Below are 20365 nucleotides of genomic sequence, written 5' to 3'. Positions count from 1 at the left end.
ACAGCTCCCGACCATAGGATCATCACAAGGATGGTGATCAATCCGGAAGGTTGGTGTATGATCGCTTCCTTAGGGTAGATGTGTCTTGAGTCTATGGTGTGGTGACACCAGAGTGAGAGGACAGATATTCATTGAGAATGAAAGTACTGAGCGTGACCACTTCAAGCAATCATAAGGAAGTCTACCTTCTCATCGATGACTAGCTCGATGCTACAGTTGTGTGTCTAGTTCTTTGACCTGAGGTACATCGACGGTTTACCTTGAGTGTGTTATAGTTTGACTACACCATAACTCGATCTCCTAGCCATTCGAAATCCTGAGGTGATGTTGGCTGTAGCATGTTCATTGTAGAAACTAGATTGCACCAAGATGGGATCTATCAACCTCGGTAGATGAGAGGAGTAGTCCTATGGTGATCGAAAGATCGAGTCCTTAAGCCCATGGCCATGGCAGAGTGAAATAATGGAAAAAAATTTTTTATTGGGGTTTCACATCAGACTCGGATTGATCGATTAATTCATATGACTGATGTTGGGTTTGACGAGTTCACCTTAACCCTAATTCAGTCGGGACTCATGATAGAGGAACTCAATCACACAGGTAGCTACACCGAGAGGTTCATCTTCAGTTCTGATAGGTTGCCACCACATACTGCTAGGTATCACTGATGGATTTTGAGAGCAATTAGAATGATATTGATGATCGATCATTCTAATTATCTGAATTAGAAGAGTTCTGGTCCATCGAAAGGAGTTTTGATGATGTCGATGATGAGATCATGATATATCTCATTACCATACGAAATTGAACCTAACTGGGTCACACAAATAAGGGTTAGGGTCTAGATGTCATCAATTGGGCTAACTCAATTGATTTGGATTAGATCCAATTAGGCTCAAGGAAATCGTGTTAGCATACGATTGAGCCTAACTTTCTCCTCGTGTAATCTTTTCTGTCTCTACTGAGCCAAATATGATTTGACTCATCCAGAGAACCTTAGGAAGGTTTTTCTTAGTCTAAATGAAGCTTGTCCAGCTCGGAAAAGATTTGTCTTAATTCATGAGATTAATTTAAGACAACACCTGCTAATTTCTAGCACCTGCCAATTTCATTTTAGGACATCTGCCAAAAGTTGACATATGGGTCTTAAACTGAAGAGGGCTCATTGGAGGATTTTTGTGGAGTGTTCACATGACAAAATCCAATTGAATTGGGTGCTATAATCAGATTATGGCATGAGTCCAATTGGATTTAAGTGGGCGCCCCAAATGGATAAGAACCAAAGAGTCTGATAAACTTGGACTCTTTGGTGCCACCTTGATTGAGCTTATCCATTGTTGGTGCCAACTTAGGAGAGAGGATGGGGGTTCTTATCTGATGTGATCAAATGACATCACTCCACCAATCAAAATTTTTTCAGAATTTATTAAAATTTTTTGATTGGTTGAATGATGTGGCTCTGCGCAGCATACAGGGTCTATATAAACCTTGCTGCATCTAGGGTTTCATAGAAGAAATTGTTTTATACACAAAACCTAATAGCTGCCACCCCCTATCCTCTTCTCCATATCCTCCTACTCTCCTTCCTCCCCTCTTCACATCCAAAAAGTTGGACATCCATCTGGAAGAGATATAAGGTGTGGTGACGCCTGGAACAGAAGGCTGCAGGACATCTTCGACAGGCTGCTGCTCCAACTTCAGATGGAGTTCTGAAGCACTTCCTAATTAGATTTAGATCTGATTTTTGGAGCATAGATTCATGAGGAGAAGATGTTTCAGATCCTATCTAAGTAGATACTGGTAGAGGCTAGGCACTTACATGGCTACATCAAAACCTCAGGCTGTGCAGAGATCATCTACAGGGTAATCAGATTACCCTTGAGGTATTTCTTCTTTTATCATAGTTTTAGATTTAATTTTAGATTTTAAATATCAGATAATAAAATTAAATCTAGAGAATTAGATCTAAAATATGTAGGATAATTTTTTTTTAAATTATTTCATCCTAGATTTGATGAAATCTGGAAGATCCTATGCGGAGAAAATGTTTCTCCTCCTTTCAAGTGGTATCAGAGCCAGGTTGTTGGCTCTATTTCAGATTTATTTTAGATTTAATTTTAATTTTAATTTATTTGATATTAAATAATTTTAAATATCATATCAGATATGATAGGATCTAAAATCAAAATATTTAAAATTAAATCTAAGAAGATCTAACATGCATAAGATGCATGACTAGACTAGGATTAATTGAATCCATGAATAGTCTTAAGTTTTATATTTTAATGAGATTAAAATATGAATTAAATATAATTTATTCTTTATTTTTTTGATATTATAATTATTATAATCGGATCAAAAAATAGAAAATAAAATTTTAATTATTTCATAAAATTGATCTGTTGTATGTCTAGACTAGTTGTAGAATTATTCTAGTAACTTGTCTAGAATAGTTTTTATTTTGAATAGTTTAATTTAAATTTTATTTTTCAGATATTACATATGATGTATCAGATCTGAAAGCATGTTAATTAGATTGATTTTTGATACATGAGACGTATGCAAAGCATGTATTAGTTAGATCTTAAATTGTATATGTGATATGTTAATTTAGATCTAACTAATTTTGTAGTTAAATTTATATTTTTGATTAAGGTGTTCCTCATGACCGTCCGGTCATAAGAACAAAGTAGCATTTTAAAATTCTCTCTTTTCATTCAATGGGGTGTTCATATGACGTGTAGGGGTGCCACGCGTTCATCCTTAATCAGAAATCAAAACTTACTTTTCTGCAAAATTCTAGATCCTGAAATCCTAGAATTTATTTTACATGTTTGTTTATGAATCCAAACTTAATTAATGAATTAAGCTTACAAAATTAAATTAGGTCTAAAATTGAGAATTTCAGATCTAAGATATTTTCATAAAATTGGGTTCGGGCTTGGGTAGCTCAATTAGGTCTAGCGGTTGATCAAACTGAATCAAGAGTTAGTTAGGTGGGATCATGAAAGCTAATAATTGATCAGCCCAATAGGATTAAGTCTGAGTCAAGGTCGAATCACATTTAGATGTGACTCGATCAAGTTAAGACCTAATTTGGCTCAGTGGTTAGAGCCTGGATTGTAGGCTAACCCAATTAGTTCTGGTTCGACAATTTGGTGTCTAAGGTAAGTTGGGCAGATGTGACCGACTGATTTTTAATTGGGAGCTACTCAACTCGAATGCATTCTTGTCGAGTTAATGGCATATCCCTCCCATCGATCTTACTTACCTGGCCATATGTGTCGACTCAGTTCTGATTAGAGGTGGCTAACAATTCGAGCTAACCCATGCCACTAGGTTAGTCATAATTGTTATGACTATGTCAAGTCAAGTTTAATGAGACCTAAATAAATCTTCCTAAGAAAATATTAAGTCTAGATCTTCCACCATTGTGGATGTGCGGGCCCTTCCCAGGGTTGATTGTTCTAGGCTGGTTACAGTGGCTCAGTTGCACCAGAAAGATGCAACCATGTCCATTAGGCATTGGATGCTACAGATTAGAGCATGGATTGGGCTCAATATTCTGGATATGGTGAGGGACCCAATCAGAAATCTAGTTCGTGCAAATGGTGGGTGTGACTTAACTAAGGATTGGAGTAATATCCCAGACACGGTGAGCTTCATGAATTAGAGATCAAGTTTTGGATGTACCATGATTAGAGAATCATTGGACAAGAATTGTCCACTCATCGGTTGACCCATCACCAATAACTGTTAGGTGAGGTGGTGAGCCAGTCGGTGAGACCGCACCACCCACTAAAAATCTTTGATCACGAAGATTTTCATATCTTTATCAAGGGAGTGTAGGGATCTGAGAAAATAGTGAGAGCCTAATTTATTTAAAAATAAAAATCCTAAATAAATTGGTTGAGTCTGTTTACAAAACCTAACTAGAAACTTTTGACTCTCTATAGAAAACATGTCTGCCTCAAATCTCCTGACCAAAATTCTAGACACCCATAGACTGATTGGACCTAATTTCAAGGACTGATTAAGAAACTACAGAATTGTTTTGGATTTTAAAAAATTGACTTATGTCTTAGACCAGGACCCACCTACTGTACCAGCATGTCCGACTGCTGAACAGAGAGCATCCCTGAAAAAGTAGATGGATGATGATAACAAAGCAAGGTACTACATGTTGGGTGCAATGTCTGATGACTTGTAGCGCCAACATGAGAATATTTTGACTACCCACCAAATGTTGGCTCACCTACAAGAGTTGTTTGGTCAACAGAGTCGCGCGGCCAAGTATCAAGTCTGTCAAAGACTTTTTAAGGCCTAGATGTGTGATGGGCAGTCAGTCCAAGATCATTGTTTGACAATGATCAAGGATCTTGAGGAGCTTGAGAAGCTCAATATCATCTTAGAAAAGGATTTTTAGATTGATGTGATCCTTCAGTCCTTGTCTGATGTATATGGTCAGTTCATCATTAACATGCATGAGATGCAGTATACCTTGGCCAAGTTAATGAACATGCTGGTTATGGCTGAGCTTTCCATGAAGGGTTCAAAAGGCTCAGTTCTTGCTGTGGAGCAAACTTCTTCCAAGAAAAAGTCTTTTGAAAAGAAAAAGAAGTCTGCGAAGAAGCAGAAGGTGGATGGGAAGAAGAGGAAGTGGAACTGTCCTCATACCTGGCCACCCTAAAGAATAAGAAGGATGATCCTTCTGGAGGTATGCTCATTTTAGAATCTAATCTTACGATTTCTTCTGCATCCAGTTGGGCGCTTGACTCTAGTTCTAGTACTCATTTGTGCACTTCTATGCAAGGTCTTGAGGAGAGTAGGAGGTTGAGGGATGGGGAGATGATCCTACGTGTCAAAAATGGAGCAAGAGTTACTGCCATGGCCGTGGGAACCTACCCTCTGCGATTATCGTTAGGATTAGATTTATTTCTTAAAGACTGTTATTATGTACCTGCAGCAAATAGGAATTTGATTTCTGTTTCATGTTTAGCACAAGAAGGCTATGTGATTAGCTTTCATAAGGACCATTGTAACATTTTTTAAGAAAATAATAAAGTTGCAGATGGTTTTCTTATTAACGGTCTCTATCAGCTACATATTGATGTATCTGTATTTAATATTGAGCAAAATGTGAATGCCATAGGAATTAAAAGGCCTAGAGATAGTCTAAATGATAGGTATCTGTGGTACCTAAAGCTAGGTCATATAGCAGAAGACAGGATCAACAAATTGGAGAAATTCAGGCTATTGAGTCTGTTGACTTTCGAGTCATATCCAGTTTGTGAATCATGCCTTCAAGGCAAAATGACCAAGCTTCCTTTTGTGGGACATGGGAAAGGGCCACAGACCTACTTGCCCTAGTACATACAGATGTGTGCGGCCCATTTGATGTGTCGGCTAAAGGCAACTACATCTACTTTATTATCTTTACCGATTATATATCTAGGTACGGAGATGTGTTTCTAATGAAACACAAGTCTGAAGCTTTTGAAAGGTTCAAAGAATTCAGACATGAGGTAGAAAAATAAATAGGAAAGTCCATTAAGGTTCTTCGATCAGATCGAAGAGGTGAATACCTTAGTCGGGAGTTCTAGACTATCTTAAGGACAATGGCATAGTCTCTCAATGGACTCCACCTGGAATGCCTCAACTCAATGAAGTTTCAGAACGGAGAAATCGAACCCTATTAGATATGGTCCGTTCCATGATGAGCTTCACAGACCTCCCTGAGTTTCTTTGGGGACATTATCTCATGACAGTAATTTATGTATTGAATAGGATTTCTTCTAAAATCATTCCTACCACACCATATGAGATATGGCATGGTAAGAAGCCAAGTCTGAATCATCTCAGAATTTAAGATTGTCCAGCTCATGTCAAGAGACAGCAAGCAGACAAGTTAGAGTTCAGGTCTTTTAAAGCTCGATTCATAGGATATCCTAAAGAGTCATTAGAATACTATTTCTATATTTCGAAAGATCACAATGTGATTGTGAGTCGAAATGCTATTTTTCTTAAAAAATAGTTTATTCAAAATGGTGGCATCGAAAGAATAATTAAGTTCAAGGAGAATAACTCCCAAGAGCAACGAGCTAAAGAACCTGAGGAACCTAATCAATCAGAACCATTCCTAACACAACCTCTTCCACCTCGTAGATCGACTAGGATTTCTCATCCTCCTGAAAGGTACTTAGGTACCATACAAGAGAAAGTAGAGAAAATATTTCTCACAGAAAATGGGGCTCATGGTGATGATCCCAAGACCTATGACAAGGCGATATTAGATATCGACTCCGAGAAATGGTTAGAGGCAATGAGATCAGAAATTGACTCGATACACTCAAACCAAGTCTGAACCTTGGTAGATCCACCTGAAGGTATTGTACCTATTGGATGTAAATGGATCTTCAAGAGAAAGATAGGTGCAGATGGAAATATGGAGACATTCAAGGCTAGGCTCGTAGCAAAAGGTTATAGTCGGTGCGAAGGCATTGACTATCAGGATACCTTTTCGCCCGTAGCCATGCTAAAATCCATCCGCACATTGCTTGCTGTTGCAGCCTATTTCAATTATGAAATATGGCAGATGGATGTAAAAATGACGTTCTTAAATGGACATCTTGAGGAAGATATCTATATGGAACAGCCACTTGGTTTCACATCCAGTGATGATGATCACAAGATCTGCAAGCTGCAAAGATCCATTTATGGACTTAAGCAAGCATCTCGGAGTTGGAATACTCGTTTCAATGATGTCATCAAAATGTTTGGTTTCATCAAGAACAAGGAGAAACTATGTGTGTTCAAAAAGGTCAGTGGGAGCGTAGTTGTCTTCCTCGTATTGTACGTAGATGACATCCTCCTAATTGGAAATGACATTCTCATGTTGACCTCAGTCAAAGTTTGGTTGTCTAAGGAGTTCTCTATGAAAGATCTAGGAGAGGCATCCTTTATACTGGGTATTAAGGTCTATAGAGATAGACCAAATAGGATGCTCGAACTTTCACAGAAGATGTACATAGAGGAGGTGCTAAAAAGATTTAGCATGGAAAACTCCAAAAGAAGTTTATTGCCTTTTAGACATGGCATTCATCTCTCCAAGAAGATGTGCCCTAGCACACCTGAGGAGATTGAATGCATGAGCAAGATCCCTTATACTTCGGCAATAGGGAGCCTCATGTATGCCATGCTATGTACACGACCTGATATAGCCCATGCTGTGAGTGTCACAAGCAGATATCAGTTGAATCCAGACGAAGAGCACTGGACTTCTGTGAAATATATCCTTAAGTACTTGAGAAGGACTAAGGATATGTTTCTAGTCTTTGAGAATGGAGAACTTCAAATTCAGAGATATACAGACTCAAACTTTATGTCTGATATAGATGATCGAAAGTCGACATCTGAGAGTTTATTCATTTGCAATGGTGGTGCAGTCAGCTGGAAGAGTTTCAAGCAGATGGTGATTGCTGATTCCACCATGGAGGCAGAGTATATTGCTGCATCGGAAGCTGCGAAGGAGGCATTCTGGTACAAAAAGTTTGCCGCAGAGCTTGGAGTGATGTCATCGGATGCCATACCTCTTTACTGCGATAATAATGGCTCCATAGCCCTAGCTAAGGAGCCAAGGTCTCACCAGAAGTCCAAGCACATCGAGCGGCGATTCCATCTGATCTGTGATTACCTCGAAAAGGGTTATGTCGAGATCAAGAGAGTCGACTCCACAGATAATGTGGCAGACCCGCTGACTAAGCCATTGGGCCAACAGAAGAGTGAAGCCCACCTTGAGAAGATGGGACTTAGATATGTAGCCAATTGGCATTAGGTCAAGTGGGAGTTTGTTAGATGTGTGCCCTAAATGCCAGATCGGCTGACACATTCCTGTGCAAATCTAAGGGCAAATTTATAATTTTGACTATAAATGAATAAAAGGGTTATTCTTCTATCACATTGTATACATTGTGTCTGTGATACATCCTTTGAGTTAGTGGGAATGTAAATTCATATTTTCAAGAGTTGAAAATTTAAGGTATGAATTTACATAACTAACTCATAAATAGCTCCTGACCATAGGATCATCATGAGGATGCTGATCGATCCGGAAGGTTGGTGTACGATCACTTCCTTAGGGTAGATGTGTCTTGAGTCTATGGTGTGGAGACACCGATGCGAGAGTACAGGTATTCATTGAGAATGAAAGTACTGAGCGTGACCACTTCGAGCAATCATAAGGAAGTCTACCTTCTCATCGATGACTAGCTCGATGCTGCAGTTGTGTATCTAGTTCTTTGACCTGAGGTGCATCGATGGTTCACCTTGAGTGTGTTATAGTTTGACTATACCATAACTCGATCTCCTAGCCATTCGAAACCCTGAGGTGTATGTTGGCTGTAGCATGTTCATTATAGGAACCAGATCGCACCAAGATGGGATCTATCAACCTCGGTAGATGAGAGGAGTAGTCCTATGATGATCGAAAGTTCGAGTTCTTAAGCCCATGGCCATGGCAGAGTGAAATAATAGAAAAGAGTTTTTCATTGGAGTTTCACATCGGACTCAGATCGATCGATTAATTCATATGACTGATGTTGGGTTTGACGAGTTCACCTTAATCCTAATTCAGTCGGGACTCATGATAGAGAAACTCAATCACACAGGTAGCTGCATCGAGAGGTTCATCCTCAGTTCTGATGGGTTGCCACCACATACTGCTAGGTGTCACTGGTGATTTTGGGAGCAATTAAAATGATATTGATGATCGATCATTCTAATTGTCTGAATCAGAAGAGTTCTGGTCCATCGAAAGGAGTTTCGATGATGTCGATGACAAGATATGACATGGCTCATTACCATACAGAATTGAACCTAATTGGATCATACAAATAAGGGTTAGGGTCTGGATATCATCAATTGGGCTAACTCAATTGATTTGGATTAGATCAAATTAGGTTCAAGGAAATCATGCTAGCACACGATTGAGCCTAACTTTCTTCTCGTGTAATCTTTTCTGTCTCTACTGAGCCAAATGTGATTTGACTAATCCAGAGAATTTTAGAAAGATTTTTCTCAATCTAAATGAAGCTTGTCTAGCTCAGAAAAGGCTTGTCTTAATTCATGAGATGAATTTAAGACAACACCTGCTAATTTCTAGCACCTGCCAATTTCATTTTAGGACATCTATCAAAAATTGACATATGGGTCTTAAACTGAAGAGGACTCATTGGAGGATTTTTGTGGAGTGTCTACATGCCAAAACCCAATTAAATTATGTGCCATAATCAGATTATGGCATGAGCCCAATTGGATTTAAGTGGGTGCCCCAAATGGATAAGAACCAAAGAGTCCTGATAAACTTGGACTCTTTGGCGCCACCTTGATTGAGCTTATCCATTGTTGGTGCCAACTTAGGAGAGAGGATGGGGGTTCTTATCTGATGTGATCAAATGACATCACTCCACCAATCAAAATTTTTCAGAATTTATTAAAATTTTTTGATTGGTTGAATGATGTGGCTCTGCGTAGCATACAGGGTCTATATAAACCTTGCTGCACCTAGGGTTTCATAGAAGAAATTATTTTATATACAAAACCCAATAGCTACCACCCCCTACCCTCTTCTATATGTCCTCCCTACTCTCCTTCCTCCCCTCTTCATGTCCAAAAAGTTGGACGTCCATCTGGCAGAGATATAAGGCGTGGTGATGCCTGGAACAGAAGGCTGCAGGACATTTTTGATAGGCTACTGCTCCAACTTCAGAAGGAGTTCTGAAGTACTTCCTAATCAGATTTAGATTTGATTTTTAGAGCATAGATTCATGAGGAGAAGATATTCTAGATCCTACCTAAGTGGATATTGGTAGAGGTCAGGCGCTTGCGTGGCTACATCAGAACCTCGGGCTGTGCAGAGATTATCTACAGGGTAATCAAATTACCCTTGAGGTATTTCTTCTTTTATCATAGTTTTAGATTTAATTTTAGATTTTAAATATTAGATAATAAAATTAGATCTAGAGAATTAGATCTGAAATATATAGGATATTTTTTTTTAAAATTATTCTACCCCAGATTTGATGAAATCTGGAAGATCCTATGCGGAGAAAACGTTTCTCCCCCTTTCACCTTCTTCTTCGGTTCCATCTTCTTCTTCTTCCCATCCGCCTTCTACTTCTTCGCAGACTTCTTCTACTTTTCAAAATACTTTCTCTTGGAAGAAGTCTACTCCACAGTAAAGACTGAGCCTTTTGAACCCTTCAAAGAAAGCTCAGCCGTAACCAACATGTTCATTAACTCAGCCAAGGTACACTGCATCTTATGCACATGGAAGTTCATGATGAACTGACCATATGCATCAGACAAGGATTGAAGGATCACATCAATTTGAAAATCCCTATCTAAGATGACACCAAGCTTCTCAAGCTCCTCAAGGTCCTTGATCATTGACAAACAATGATCTTGGACTGACTGCCCATCAGGCATTTTAGTCTTAAAAAGTCTTTGACAGACTTGATACTTGGCTGTGCGACTTTATTCACCAAACAATTTTTGTAGGTGAGCCAACATTTGACGGGTAGTCATAATATTCTCATACTGACACTGCAAGTCATTAGACATGGCACCCAACATGTAGTACCTGGCTTTGTTATCGTCATCCATCCACTTTTTTAGAGATGATCTCTATTCAGCAGTCGGACGTGCTGGTATGGCAGGTGGGTCCTAGTTCAAGATATGAGTCAGTTTCTCGAAATCTAGAATAATTCTGTAGTTCCTCAACCAGTCCTTGAAATTAGGTCCAGTCAATCTGTGGGTGTCTAGTATTTTGGTCAGGGAGTTTGATGCAGACATGTTTCTTGTAGAGAGTCAAAAGTTTCTAGTTAGATTTTGTAATCAGACAACCAATTTGTTTAGGGGTTTCATTTTTAAACAAATTAGCCTTCCACTATTTTCTCAGATCCCTACACTCCTTAGGTAGAGATATGAAAATCTCTGTGATTAGTGATTTCTAGTGGGTGGTGCGGTCTCACCGACTGGCTCACCACCTCACCTAACAGTTATTGGTGATGGGTCAACCGATGAGTGGACAACTCTTGTCCAAAGATTCTCTAATCATGGTGCACCCAAAACTTGGTCTCTAATTCATGAAGCTCACCGTGCCCAGAATATTGCTCCAATCCTTAGTTAAGTCAGACCCACCATTTACACGAATTAGATTCCTGATTGGATCCCTCACCATATCTGGAATATTGAGCACAACTCATCCTCTAATCCATAGCATCCAATGCCTAATGGACATGGTTACGTCTTTCCGGTGCAACTGAGCCACTGTAACCAGTCGAGAATAATCAACCCCGGAAAGGGCCCGCACATCCATAATGGTGGAAGATCTTAGACTTAATGTTTTCTTAGGAAGATTTGATTTAGGTCTTATTAAACTTGACTTGACATAGTCATAATAATTATGACTAACCTAGTGGTATGGATTAGCTTGAATTATTAGCCACCTCAAATCAAAACTGGGTCGACACATATGGCCTGGTAAGTGAGATCGGTGGGAGGGATATGCCATTAACTTGACAAGAACGCATTCGAGTCGAGTAGCTCTCAATTAAAAATCAGTCGGTCGCATCTACCCAACTTACCTTAGACACCAAATTGTCGAACCAGAACCAATTGGGTTAGTCTACAATCCAGGCTCTAACCACTGAGCCAAATTAGGTCTAAACTTGATCGAGTCACATCTAAATATGATTCGACCTTGACCTAGACTTAATCCTATTAGGCTGGTCAATTATTTGCTTTCATGATCCTACCTAACCAACTTTTGATTCGATTTGATCAACCGCTAGACCTAATTGAGCTACTCAAGCCTGAACCCAATTTTATGAAAATGACTTAGATCTGAAATTCTCAATTTTAGACCTAATTAAATTTTATAAGCTTAATTCATTAATTAAGTCTTGGGTTCATAAACAAAATATGTAAATAAATCCTAAGGTTTCAGGATCTAGGGTTTTGCAGAAAAGTAATTTTTGATTTCTGATTAAGGATGAACGCGCAGCACCCCTACACGCCATAAGAACACCTCATTGAATGGGAAGAGAGGATCTTAAACCCTACTTTGTTCTTATGACCGGACGGCCATGAGGAATATCTTAATCAGAAATATTAATTTAACTACAAAATTAGTTAGATCTAAGTTACATATCACATATATAATTTCAGATCTAACCTATACATGCTTTGCATACATCTCATGTATTAATTAAAATTTTATTTTTTATTTTTTGATCTAAATATAATATTTATAATATCAAAAAAATAGATAATAAATTAGATCTAATTTATATTTTAATTATATTAAAATATAAAACTATAAGACTATTCATAGATCAAACTACTCCTAGTTTAGTCATGCATCTCATACATGTTAGATCTACTTAGATTTAATTTTAAATTTTTTTGATTTCAGATCCTATCATATCTGATGTGACATCTAAAATTTATTAATATCAGATATATAAAAATAAAAATTAGATCTAAATTAGATCTAAAATAGAGCCATCAACCTGGCTCTGATACCAGTTGAAGGAAAAATCGGTTTTTTTCTTGTAGGATCTTCCAGATCTAATGAGATATGGAGCGAAATATTTCAAAAAAATTATCCTATAATATTTTAGATCTAAGATCTATTAGATCTAATTTCTATTATCTGATATTAAATCTAAAATTAAATCTAAAAATATGAGGAATAGAGAAATACCTCTAGGATAACTAGATTACCCTGTAGATGATCGCAGCAATACCCGAGGTTCTAAAATAGCCACGCAGTCGCCTGGCCTCTATTGATATCCACTCAAGCAGAATCTGGATTATCTTCTCCTCACAAATCTTTGCTTCAAAAATCAGATCTTCATCTAATCTGGAAGATCTTCAAAAGATCTTTTGAAGCTGGAGAAGCAGCTTCTCGACAAATCTCTGCAGCCTTCTAATCAGGAAGCCACCATGCCTTGGACAAGCACCAGATGGATGCCCAATCTCTTGGATGTGAAGAAGGGAGGGAAAGGAGTAGAGGGGGCATGAAGAAGTGGAGAGGATTCAGGCTTTTGTTGGTTATTTGTAGAGTCTCTAAACCCTAGGTGCAGACAGGGTTTAAATAGACCCTGCTGCGCCATGCAGTGCCACATCATTCGACCAATCAAAAAATTCTAATTAATTTTGAAAAAATTTTGATTGGTGGAGTGATGTCATCTGATCATATCAGATAAAAATCCCCACAATCCCTCCTACTATTGGTGCCAACACTGGATAAGCACAATGAGATATGCACCCCACAATCCAAGTTGATCAAGGAATCAGAGTCCTCATCTCATGGGACTCTATCCTTATCCACTTGGGGTGCACGCCCAATCTGAATATGGCACCCACTTTGAGGCCTAATTTAGTAGGTGGACACTCTACAAAAAATCTCCAATGATCTCTTGCCAAGTGGCCTTCAGTCCAAGGTCCATGGGTCAACGTTTGACCAATATTCTAAAATAAAAATGGCAGGTGATAGAAATTAGCAGGTGTTGTCTTAAATTCATCTCATGAATTAAGATAAATCCTTTCTGAGCTGGACTGGCTCCAATTAGACTGTGAGAAACTTTCTCAAGGTTCTCTAGGTGAGTCAAATCACATTTGACTCAATTGAGATAGAAAAGATTACACGAGGAGAAAGTTAGGCTCAATCATGTGCTAGCACAATTTTCTTGAACCTAATTGGATCTAATCCAAATCAATCGAACTGGGCTAGCTCAATTGATGACATCCAGACCCTAACTCTTATTTGTGTGATCCAGTTAGGTTCATTTTCGTATGGTAATGAGATATGTCATGATCTCATCATCGACATCATCGAAACTCCTTTCGATAGATCAGAACTCTTCTGATTCAGATAATTAGAATGATCGATCATCAAGATCATTCTAATTACTCCCAAAATCCATCAGTGACACCTAGCAGTATATGGTGGCAATCTATCAGAAATAAAGATGAACCTCTTGGTGCAGCTACCTGTGTGATTGAGTTCTTCTATCATGAGTCTCGACTAAATTAGGGTTAAGGTGAACTCGTCAAACCCAACATCAGTCATATGAATCAATCGATTGATCCGAGTCCGATGTGAAACCCCAATAAAAAATTCTTTTTCATTATTTCACTCTGCCATGGCCATGGGTTTAAGGACTCGATCTTTCGATCATCATAGGACTACTCCTCTCATCTACGGAGATTGATAGATCCCTTCTTGGTGCGATCTGGTTCCTATAATGAATATGCTACAGCCAACATATACCTCAAGATTTCGAATGGTTAGGAGATCAAGTTATGGTGTAGTCAAACTATAACACACTCAAGGTGAACTGTCGATGTACCTCAGGTCAAAGAACTAGACACACAGCTACAGCATCAAGCAAGTCATTGACGAGAAGGTAGATTTCCTTATGACTGCTTGAGGTGGTCACACTCAGTACTCTCATTCTCAACGAATACCTATACTCTCACTCCGGTGTCTCTACACTGTAGACTCAAGACACATCTACCTTAAGGAAATGATCGTACACCAACCTTCCGGATCGATCACCATCCTCGTGATAATCCTATGGTCAGGAGCTATTTATGAGTTAGTTATGTAAATTTATGCCTTAAATTTTTAACTCTTGAAAATATGAATTAACATTCTTACTAACTCAAAGGATGTATCACAGACATAATGTACACAATGTGATAGTAGAATAACCCTTTTATTTATTTATAGTCAAAATTATAAATTTGCCCTTAGATTTGTACAGGAATGTGTCAACCAATCTGGCATCTAGGGCACACATCTAACAATATTTACATGAGAAATAATTTTAAAACTTAACCTAAACCCATCTTGATGCTGAACTTAATTGAGAATTAAGTATAGAATTAATTAGATCTAGAATTATAATTTAAAATCTAATGACATTGCATAAAATATGGAGGCATGGGTTAGCTTAAATTAGGTCATCTTAATTGAGTTAGACCTACGGTTGGAATCAAAGAGTTAATAGACCATATAAAAAAATTGATTAAATTTAATCAAATATTGAATTAGATTAAATTAGATTTTTTTTAGAACCAATACAATACTTGTAGATTATAAAGTCCATATCTTTGATTAGATCAAATGAATCTTAATTGAGGCTTAGTGGTCGAACCCGAGTCATTAGGCTGGTCAAATCGAAACTAATTAATCAATTGATGTCTATGGTAAGTTTAGCATTTCGACCAGTAGTTTTTAATTGGGAGTGGCTTACTTGGCCATTTTGATGGTGTCTAAGGTAAGTTTAGCATACTCTCCCATCGATCTCACTTAGTTGGCCAACTTAGTAGATTATATTTTGGTTAAACCACTAAGTGATTCGAGTTGACCCATGTCATTAAGGTTGATCAGTGTAATTGATCTAGGTGCCATTCAACCAACATGTCACTAATCTAATTCAATGACTTGGTGAAGTCAGTGGGAGGATTGTGGTTAACTAGTTATCTCTTCTCTTCTCTTAATTCATCAATTGAATCTTCTAAATTATTAGATCCCTAAAATGAGAAAGTTATGGTGATAACTATATCATAGCCTCCCATTAAGTTGGGTGATAATGGGTCCATCAGTATGATGATCATTGGAGGCCCAAAGATCTGGTGCTCATCTACTATTGAAATTATCATTCATAATATGATGACTCAGTCGAGTTTCTCTAGCAAGTAGTCAGGTTGGCTTGCCAAAGTCGAGCCTGATCATTTGGTAGTTAGATTTCTATGCATGATCATGTTAATGGTTGGACCTAACCAGGGCTTGTAAAGAAGACCAAAGTCAACTAAAAAATTTTCTGAGACAAAATGAATTACTAAAATTTATTTAATGAAATAATTGGTTAAAGAACCTATCCATGGATGCATATGGATGGATCGGTCAAAGTCAGGCTCGTGTGCAATCTGTGTGGATTCTAGTATCCGCTAAAGAATTAAGGTAATTTCTTGAATTAAAGATAGAAGCTACCAATTCATATTAAATAGTGAGAAAAATCTTAGATTAAAGTCCATATTTTTAGGCTAAATCAATTCATAAACTGATTAGGTTTTGGTTTTTTTTTTGTGCAGTTATGGCCACCAATTTGTCGCTCCGATCACTATTGGATAGTAAAAAATTAATGGGATCCAATTTCGATAGCTGGTATTAAAAATTAAAAATTATTTTGGAGCATGAGCAGATCTTGTATGTCCTTATAGATCCGACACCTAAGGAGCCTGCTTCGAATGCCTGTGGTGCGATTTGAAATAATTATTTGAAGTGGCTTACTGACCGCACCACGATGCATTATATCATGCAAGTGGCCATGAACGATGAGTTCAGCTACAAATTCGAGGAAGCTCAATTAGAAGACATGCTCAAGGTATTGAATGAGTCTTTTGGCACTTTCAACGATGTTGAGTGGCACAAAACCAGTTGTATCATTTTCAATGCACGGATGAGGGAAAAAGCATCGGTCACCGATCATATATTGTACATGATCGAACAGATCGAGCATCTGAGAAAGCTCGGCTTTCCCTTGCACGAATAGCTTGAGAGAGAGAGATGGCCACTGTAAAGCCTGACTTTGCATCACTGGACTTTAGATCAGGGTTGATGGAGTGGGATATAATCATGCTGCATGAGCAATATCAAATACCACCTGCATTCCAACTTGAAGTCTTGAGATTGGGTGATCGAGTCTGCCATCTGCCTTCAAAACGTATAGGCTTCTATGAAGAGTGCTTTCGAGCTGGGCTGAGGCTTCCTCTCCACCTCTTTTTGGTGGCACTCCTCCAATATTTTGAAATATTGTTATGTACGATGGTGCCGAATACATGACGGCATATCTACGACTTCACCACATTATGAGTGCTGGCTGAGATTATGCCAAATATCATATTTTTTTATTTTTTTCTTCAGCCTCAAGTGGCACCAGACTCCTACGAGTGGTGGTATGTAACTTCACAGAAGAAGAAAGATGGCTTCCGTCTGATATTTTCAGGTATGCCTTCCACCGTGCACGGCTGGAAGCTAAGGCTTCTCTTCATCTCACAGACGTTAGGCGAAGACTGAAATTTTACCACCTAGGGTGAACCTTGAGAAGCTATGCTAGAATGAGAGCCTAGACTTGGAGATGGCAGCTCTGTAGGACTTCAAGGTTTCAGAGTTGAAAGAGCTACTGTCAGCTTAGGTGCTGTTTAATGCTGGTATCAGCCAAGTCGCTCCTCAAGGTATGCGAGTCAGCTGTCTTGGCCTTAAATCTTTTGACTCTATTCGTCTTACAATTTGATCACCATGATCACAGAGCTAGATGTTGCGAAGAGCTCGAGCCCACCAAAGGAGAAAAGGAAAATCCTGCAGAAAAGAGATGCCAAGCCCGCCACCAGGCAAAGCCTTTGGCTAGAGTCAGAGATCCTGTATAACCAATTTTGGAGGTCAGAGAGTCTGAACCTTCTTATCCGAAAGGTCATGAGATTATGTGGATGAAAAATGGCTCACCTACCACCTCAGCTACCGCAGGCTGCTAGGTGGGCCATGCAGACCAAGGTCTGAAGGAGGTGATGTTGGGAAATGTGTCCCAAAAATCCAATCGTCAAGCTGTTGACGGTAGAGCAACCAAGTATTATAATTGATTTATTAATAAATAAAATAAATTTGGCATTTTCATCATAAATTTTCATCTTCTAATGAACTTCGTTGTTATGATGAAGTCCTTAGGACTATTTAAGTTCGATAAAGAGAGGATTTATCGATTAGTCCTTAAAACTGTTCACGACCAAATGATAGGCTATTAATAAGGACGACAGCTTCTATCGAGCATAGGTCACTGTAGGCCATATGGGTTGGTTGTCCTCTTAACCAAAGAGTGTGGAGACACTGGTATAGCATACAGGTGAGATGTACTAGTACATCATCATTGAACGTGACCAACTCCAGAGTATTCTACTATCGAGAATGTCTTTGATGGGATATAGGTATAAGTGTCCCTTAGATTTGAGATCACCTCAGTGACTTACAAGCAACTCACTATGCTTTGGTACTGGACTAACTGAATTTCTAATTCAGAGATGGAAGGCTTCTGGGCATAGTCAAGTACTTGCGAAGTCAGAGTGTGATCGAGATGGGATTGACCACTCCAAGAGTTGGAGAAGAATGAGTCGCTGTATTTCAATTTAGCAAAACCTTAGCCAGGATAATCCATTAGATGGATTTGATATTTTAAAATACAATGTGGACAACCTGATCAGAGTTGATAGTTGAACTCTGGGATGTTGTTCTACACATTAGACCTATCCGGTCGTCGAGTACCATTGCTAGATGGTCACTTCGATTGGTACAAAAATTTATTTCTGTGCTACCGACTTAGGTTCAGACCTATGAGGTCACACACATTAGAGTTCATGATCCGATCGGATGGTTGATCAATGATTAAGAATCATTTTAGGGTTAAATGATCAATACGATTGACATTTAACCCAGTGCAAGTGTTGCAGGAGGATCGATTAGCAATTCGATTGCTAATTGGCTTAATTTGATTAAGCCAATGGGCTGAGATTAAGTTTAATTAAATATGATTTAATTAGATTTGATTTGGGCTTGATTGGATCAAGTCCAATTGGTTTATTGGATAAGCCAAGTGCAAGGAAAAACTAGTCCTAGTTCAACTAGGACTTGGGTCAATCTAATTTTTAATTTGATTAGAAAATTAAATCAGATTTAAATCTAATTTAATCTGATTAAATTAAATTTTTAATTGGATTAAGACCTATTTTAATTGAGTTGATCTAATTTTGGTTTGATTTGATTTGGAAAACCAAATTAAAACAAGTCATAAGATAGAATCCTAGTAAGACTAGGATTCCACCTTGCACCACATAAGCCTTCCCCATGCCCTCTCTCTCATTCAATGCCAATCTCCTCTTATTTTGTGCGACAAAAGCCCTCTCCCAGATCTCTCCCATGTTCACAAAAGGTCTCCTCTCTTCTTTCTTACATGGAAGGTGGTTTGGATCAAATCAAAAAGGAATAAGTTTGGATTTCGAATTCTATGAGATAGAGTTTTAGAAATCCAAAACTCTTTCAATTTTGCACCGAATTTATCTAAATTTTTTTTTAAAATTTTTGTGGCTTTTAGGGTACACATTGTGCACCCTTTTCTGGTGATCTATATATGAAAATATGGAGGAGGTGCTCAAGAGTTGGGCGCCCCTTAACTTGCCATGTTTGGATAAGCCTTGACTAGGTATTTGACCTAGACAAGGACTCTATCATATCTCTCTGGATAAAATAATTTTCTTTATAAAATTTTTGGAAAAGATAGATATTTGAGAGACCTTTGGGCCATCCAAAAATCAGAGAGAAAGACCTTTGGGTCGTGGAGATATAAAAGACACAAGTTTGGATGTCTAGAGAGAGAAATGAGAAGAAGAAGAGGGTCTTCTTCTAGGGTTGTTTGTTTTCATATCTTTCCTCCCTCCATCTTGAGTTTTCTAAGAGCGTCTCAGATCTAAAACTCCTTCTTTTACTTTCCATCTTTGGAAGAGTCAAAATCAAGAAGAAGGAGGTACCTGATCAACCATCAAAGAAGGATCAGCGCAGTACTAGCATACTGTGCTGATTTCCTAAAGCAGGACTTCTGATCGAGATTCATGGACTCGTGTGGATGACTCCTAGAGGCCAGACACATGTGCGGCTTGCAACATCATCCTCAAGCCTGGATCAGCGAGGTTAGAACATCTAACTTGCAAGGTAATAGATCTGATCTATTGTTTAATACATACATTAGATGTAGTATAGAAACATGTTGATATGATCAACATGTAGTTCATGCTATATTTATATATTTTAATTTCTGATTTAATGCTATACAATAATCATGTAATAGAATCTTAGATCTAGAGATTCTCTAATTTTAAAAAATAATTTTGATTTATTTTAGTCTTCCACTGTATGATCTTGAAAAAGTTTCAAGATCTAACCCTGAAACCCTAGATCTGGTTCCTACAATTGGTATCAGAGCCTAGGTTCTTTACTATATGATTATTTATACATACTTAGATTATTTTTTAGATTAAATCTAATTTATAATCTAATTATTAAATCTGAAATTAAAATTTTAGATCAATCACAAACTGCAAGGTTGTCCTGCTATAAGGTTTACCCCTTACAGTGCAAAGGTTATCCTAGTTTGTGTAGATCTATCTTTAATCATAAATTTATTAGATATGATCTAGATTAAATTTATGATTTATTAGATTTAAAAAATATTTAAATCTGAAATAAAAT

The sequence above is a fragment of the Elaeis guineensis genome, chromosome 3 (genome assembly GCF_000442705.2).
Source record: "Elaeis guineensis isolate ETL-2024a chromosome 3, EG11, whole genome shotgun sequence".
Classification (NCBI taxonomy): domain Eukaryota; kingdom Viridiplantae; phylum Streptophyta; class Magnoliopsida; order Arecales; family Arecaceae; genus Elaeis; species Elaeis guineensis.
This window is presented reverse-complemented; position numbering follows the sequence as displayed.